Genomic DNA, 6972 nt, shown 5'->3' on the forward strand with positions numbered 1-6972 from the left:
CCTAATAGCGTAGAGCACATCTGGGAGGACTTCCTGCCACTGGGAGACTTGGAGCTTTCTAGACCGGAGGGTCAGTAGGACGGTCTTCCAGACCGTCGCGTTCTCCCTCTCCACCTGCCCGTTCCCCCTGGGGTTGTAGCTGGTAGTCCTGCTCGAGGCAATGCCCTTGTCGAGCAGGTACTGACGCAGCTCGTCGCTCATGAAGGACAAACCCCGGTCGCTGTGCACGTAGCTGGGGAAACCAAACAGGGTGAAGATGCTATGAAGGCCCTAATGACTGTGTGAGAGGTCAAACATAAAGGCAAACGATCTTTGGTCGGTGATGAGGGTGAACCTCCTACCTGCAAGGTAGTGCCTCCAGTAACGAACAGCCTCCACAATGGCTTGTGCTTCTTTCTCGACTGAGGAGTGTCGGAGTTCTGAAGCGGAGAGAGTACGGGAGAAAAATGCGACTGGTCTCCCTGCCTGATTTAGTGTGGCTGCTAGAGCTACCTCTGAGGCGTCGCTCTCAACCTGGAATGGAGTGGATTCATCCACCGCCCGCATGGCCGCTTTGGCGATGTCCTCCTTGATGCAGTTGAAGGTCTGGCGTGCCTCAGCTGACAGGGGAAATTGTGTGGCCTTAAAGAGTGGGTGGGCTTTGTCCGCATATTGAGGGACCCACTGGGCGTAGTAGGAGAAGAAGCCCAAGCACCGTTTGAGGGCCATGTGGCAATGGGGGAGGGGGAGTTCTGAGAGGGGGCGCATACGGTCCGGGTCTGGGTCCAGGACTCCGTTTTCCACGACTTCGCCGAGGATGGTCAGTCTGTTTGTGCGGAAAACACATTTCTCTTTGTTGTAGGTGATGTTTAATTTCTGCGCCGTCTGGAAAAAACGGTGGAGGTTGGCGTCGTGGTCCTGCTGGTCATAGCCGCAGATGGTGACATTGTTCAAGTACAGAAACGTGGCCCGCAGCCTGTACTGGTCCACCATTCGGTCCATTGCTCGTTGGAACACCGAGACCCCATTAGTGACGCCGAAGGGGACACGAAGGAAATGGAAGAGGCGGCCATCGGCCTCGAATGCCGTGTAGTGGCGGTCCTCCGGGCAGATTGGGAGCTGGTGGTATGCAGACTTCCGATCCACCGTGGAAAAGAGGCGATACTGAGCAATCTGATTTACCATGTCTGCAATCCTGGGGAGGGGATACGCGTCGAGGAGCGTAAATCTATTTATGGTCTGACTATAGTCGACAACCATGCGGAATTTTTCCCCAGTCTTAACGACCACCACCTGTGCTCTCCAGGGACTATTGCTGGCCTCTATAATCCCCTCACTGAGAAGCCTTCGGACCTCTGTTCTGATAAATACCCTATCCTGCAGGCTGTACCGCCTGCTACGAGTGGCTACGAGTTTACAGTCCTTTGTGAGATTGGCGAAGAGAGGAGGGGGGGGAGATTCGCAGCATAGCGAGGCTGCAGATAGTGAGTGGGGGCAGGGGCCCGCCGAAGCTGAGGGTGAGGCTCTTAAGGTTACACTGAAAATCTAGGCCTAATAAGAGTGGCGCTCAGAGGTCGGGCAAAACGTAGAGTTGAAATTTTGAGTAGCTAGCGCCTCGGATTGTGAGTATCGCGGCGGTGCGCCCCTGGATCTGGACAGAATGGGAGCCTGAAGCGAGTGAGATAGTTTGCCGCACGGGGAAAACGGGGAGCGAACAGCGTCTTACCAGGTCTGGGTGTATGAAGCTCTGAGTGCTCCCGGAGTCGAAAAGGCATGACGTGTTGTACCCGTTGATTTGGACCTCTGCCATCGAATTTCGCAGATGCTTCGGGCGTGATTGATCCAGGGTGACTGCGCCGAGTTGCGGGCCGCGTGACGAGCGCCCGGGGAGGTCGTACCCTTCCGATGAGTTGTCCGAGCATGGAGATGCAGGTCGGGCCCGTAGATCGCACGTGGCGGGCGGCGAGCAAGATGGCGGCCCCCATGAGTCGCATGTGGCCGGCCGTGTGGTGGAGGTTTGTCAAGATGGCGGCCCCCATGGATCGCACGTGGCAGGAGGGTGCGGGGTCAGGGCATAGGCCACAGCGCTTTGCGCCCTGCGGGTGTGGGGAGCGACTACTTTGTGCCGCTGGGAGTTGGAAGCTGGGGCCCTTTTTGCGAGGCAAACTCGCATAGTGGCCTTTCCACCCGCAGCTGCTGCAGGTCGCGTTGCGGGCTGGGCAGTGCTGCCGCGGGTGCTGATTCTGTCCGCAGAAATGGTAGGCTGGAGCAGCATAGTGGCTGGCTGGAGTAGCATAGTGGCTGCCTGGGGCAGCATGGTGGCTGGGCGGCCGCGTGGCACAGGCCTGGGGGAGCCACTGGTCGGGGGCCCATTATTGGGTCACGGGGTCCGCGGGGAACGAGGTGAGGCTGCGGAAGGAGGCCTCCATCGTGGTAGCAATTTCCGCAGTTGTTTCTAAGTCTTGGGCCCCCTTTTCCAGCAGTCGTTGGCGCACGTAATTAGACCTGAGGCCCGCTACAAAAACATCGCGTACAGCAAGTTCTCTATGTTCAGCCGGGGTAACTGCTTGATAGTTACAGTCATTTGATAGATTATTGAGCTCTCTTAAAAATTCGGCGAGAGGGCAGCACGGTGGCCTAGTGGTTAGCACAACCGCCTCACGGCGCTGAGGTCCCAGGTTCGATCCCGGCTCTGGGTCACTGTCCGTGTGGAGTTTGCACGTTCTCCCCGTGTCTGCGTGGGTTTCGCCCCCACAACCCAAAAATGTGCAGAGTAGGTGGATTGGCCACACTAAATTGCCCCTTAATTGGAAAAAATAATTGGCTAATCTAAATTTAAAAAAAAAAAAAAAAAAATTCGGCGAGTGACTCTGTAGGCCGCTGGCGGTGAGTCATGAACACATGGCGTGCGTAAACTTCGTTAATGGGCCTTACATACATCTTATCGAGTACCGCTAGCGCTGCAGTATATGAACTGGCCGAGTTTAGTTGCGTAGAGATTCTGTGGCTCACTCTCGAGTGCAGTAGACTTAACTTCTGTTCCTCTGTTGTTTCGGCTGTGCTCGCTTCTGCCAGGTAGGCCTTAAAGCACCGCAGCCAGTGGAAGAAGATTTATTTTGCCTCTGCATCCTGTGGGTCGAGTTCCAGGCATCCAGGCTTGAGGGCTGATTCCATGATCGATCCTGACTGTTCTTAAGTAGATTAAATTGATGGAACCATCAATTCACTAGACACGTGCTTTAAGATATGAACAGTGGTTTTAATCTACTTACAACAGAGCCAGCCTGTTACCCGTTGAACTCTCGATGAACTGCAGGCTGGCTCTGGACAAGGGTATTTATGCAGTAGTCCAGGGGGAGGAGTCGTGGGCGGAGCCAATGGTGGAGCCCTGTACAAACTCCTGAGCATTCTCAGAGCTACTCCCCCTAGTGGTCGGATAACGCTACTGCGCTTACAATGGTATTGGTAAATACAGTGTGAATTACTAAGTTACATTCACCACAGACCGACAAATGTAAACCTTCCCTTCTCGGCCTGTCTGCAACTTTCTCACAGCTGGCCAGACCATCCTCCTCCGTTGTTGTCCAGCTGGATGGAATCGCTTTCACCTGGCTCCATTCTTACCTATTTAGCAGGAACCAGTGTAAAACTTGCAGTGCCTTCTCTTCCTGCTCCTGTGCTGGTACCTCTGATGTCCCCCAAGGATTTGTCTTTGGCCCCGTCCTATCTCTCATCTACATGCTCTCTTTGGTGACATCATCTAATGTCACACGTACATATATGACAGCCAGCTCTACCTGGCTGACACAGAAATTTCCTCCAATTAAATATTGTGAAGACTGAATCCGTTGTTTTCAATCCAACTCCATTCCCAAGCTATTGAGTCCATCCCTCTCCCTGGCAAAGGTCTGAGATTATGCCAGTCCATTTACAACCTTGATGTCACATTTCACCCTGAGATCAGCTTCCAATTTCATATTTGCACCATCGCTCCCAATTTCCATCTCCGTAACATCATTCAGCTTCACACCAGCCTCTGCTAAAGACAACTTAAACCATGCCTTCTTTATCTCTAGACTTGACTATTGTATGTTCGCTTTGACTGGCTAAGGAATGTTGCAGGGACAAAGATATGTCCGAGCAATAACAGGTTTACTGTAAGAACATAAATATTTACAGATGCACAAGATTAGGGCCTAAATATTCTGGCCCCTCCCCCCAGGGAATCATCACGGGCAGAACAGATAATTTGAGAGACCAGTAAAAGGTCCGTTGACCTTGGATGGGAATTTCCAGTCCTGAATGGGCGGGACCAGAACATTCCGTCCTAGGTGCTACTCAATCTGAGCCCTGAACATTCCAAATGAGACTCTTGGTCATGTGACTCTCTTACATCATCATGTGGGCAGTACTATTTCTCCAGTCCCACACATTAACTCTTTCAGCCCAAATCACCCTAATACTATATTGGCTCTTCCATTGCACTCCTGGCTTTTCTCCCACGTTCTACTCTGTAAACCTGAGATCATCCAAACCTCTGTTTCCCATGTCTTGACTTGCACCAAGTCCCATTCACCTATCATCCAGTGTTTGCTGATCATTTGATCTAATATCTCCTTATATGACTTTTTTTCATCTTTTACTTTATTATGCTCCTGTGAAGTGACTATGTATGTTTTATTATTTTGAAGCTCTATGTTAATGTTTGTTGTTGTTTTCAGAAGGATGTACCAAGCTTCTGCCATCCTTTGCATGCAGAAGTGTTTCCTAACTTCTGTCCTGAAAGATCTGGTTCAAATTTTTAGACTGTACTAACAAGATCTGGACTTCTGAACCAGTGGAAATAATTCATCTTTATCTGCCATACAAGTTCCCGTCAATATCGTGAAAAAACAATATAATAATAATCGCTTTTTGTCACGAGTAGGCTTCAATGAAGTTACTGTGAAAAGCCCCTAGTCGTCACATTCCGGCACCTGTTCGGGGAGGCTGGTACAGGAATTGAACCCGCGCTGCTGCCATTGTTCTGTATTACAAGTCAGCTGTTTAGCCCACTGTGCTAAACCAGCCCCTATAGATTACTTCAACTTTAAAAATTTCAGAGAATACAGTCCTTGGATATCCTTGAATTTGAACAAACAGGGTTGTTCACAATTTACATAAGTGATTTGGACTTGGAAATTGGAAGTACAATTTCAAAATTTGTGTATGATACAAAATTCATTTTAGTTAACACAGAAGAATACTATGCCAAAGCACAAGACAACACTAACAAACTTACAGATAGCATGTAATTGTGAAATATTTCCAATTTGTTAGACCACAACACAGTTCTGGTCTCCTTTTTCTAAAAAGGATGTAGAGGCACTGGAGACAGTGCCAAAAAGATTTACAAGGCTGGTACTGGAACTGAGAAGTTATACTTATAAGGAAAGGCTGAAGAGGCTAGGGCTGTTTTCTCTTGAAACGAAAAAGCTGAGCGGTGACCTGATAATTCAAAATAATGAAAATGTTTAATAGGATAGTTATGGAGATGTATCCACCAAAAACAGGGCCATAAACACATGAAAGCCACCAATACATCAAACGGGGAACTCGGAACAAACCTCTTTACTGAGCAGGACGAATGTGGAACTTGCTACTCACATGCAGCAGTTGAGGTAAATTGCACAGATACATTTAAGAGAAAGTTAGATCGGTATTTGAGGTAGAAAGTAGTATAAAGGTATGCTGATACTGTGAGGTGAAGAGGAGTGCAGGAGACTCATGGCGCATAAACACTGGAACAGCGCTGGAGGGCAGAATGGCCTGTTCCTGTGTTTTTCCAATATTTTCATCCTCACAGGAATCATTATCAGCATCACACGGCTATCAAACTTCACCGTACTACTATGTATCGTAAAGTTATAGGCTCATTACTTTTCGCAGCTATATAGACAAGAGTTCAGCTTGCTGTTATTCTACCACTACCACCATTTGTTCAGTCCTCATCTGAGCATCACTGTGTCTCAACCTGTGCCAATCTATAAAGTGACTAATCCAGTGTCCTCCTAATTTACAGTAACTAACCCAGTGTCCTCCTAATCTTTTTTTAATGTATTTTATTCCAAACATATTCAAAAATACAAGAACATAAATAAGTCAAAAAAACATTCTCCACAGCTCACAGTTCAGTTTGTGCAAGTCTACTCCCCTTTTCCTCCCCCATGATGAACAATTCCTCAAACATGACCATGAACAGTTCCCAATGTGTCTCAAAGTCTTCCGCCATGGCTCTCAGGCTGGACCACCTACAGGACTCTTCGCCCCATAATAATAGTGCAACAGATTTGATAGCCAACCCCCCTTTCTGCCTCTGACTCTGTAGCAGAGCCCTCTTCACCCTCGGTACCACTCCGCTGCATCCAGTTTCCGGAAAAAGGCCTTCGGAATAAAGATTGAGAGACTGGAATAACTGGAACCTTGGCAGAACATTCATTTTTACCACCTGGACCCTCCCCGCCAATGTCAGGTGTAACGTATCCCATTTCCTAAAGTCCTACCGAACCTCCTCCACCAACTTTGTTAGGTTCCATTTGTGCATCGTCCTCAATTCCCTTGTCACCTTAACCCCCAAACACATAAACCTGTCCCTGGCTACCCTAAATGGCAACACCCCAAGATTGGCTCCCCAATCTGTCACATTCACCGGAAACACCTCACTTTTTCTGACGTTCAGCTTATAACCCAAGAAGGCCCCAAACCTCTCTCATATGTCCATAATTCTCCCTATACACCCCCCCCCCCCCCCCCCCCCAGTGGGTCCGAAATGAACAGTAGCAGGTACTGCGTACAGCGACATCCAGTGTTCCCTACTACGCCAAAGGCTCTATCGCCAGCGCAAACAGCAGCAGCGACAACAGACACCCCTGCCTCGTCCCTCTGTGCCACCCCAAGCTCCGTGAACTCATCTTGTTCGTCTGTACACTCACCACTCACCGTGCAACAGACGCA

Source organism: Scyliorhinus canicula, chromosome 1 (assembly GCF_902713615.1).
Source record: "Scyliorhinus canicula chromosome 1, sScyCan1.1, whole genome shotgun sequence".
In the NCBI taxonomy this organism is placed as follows: domain Eukaryota; kingdom Metazoa; phylum Chordata; class Chondrichthyes; order Carcharhiniformes; family Scyliorhinidae; genus Scyliorhinus; species Scyliorhinus canicula.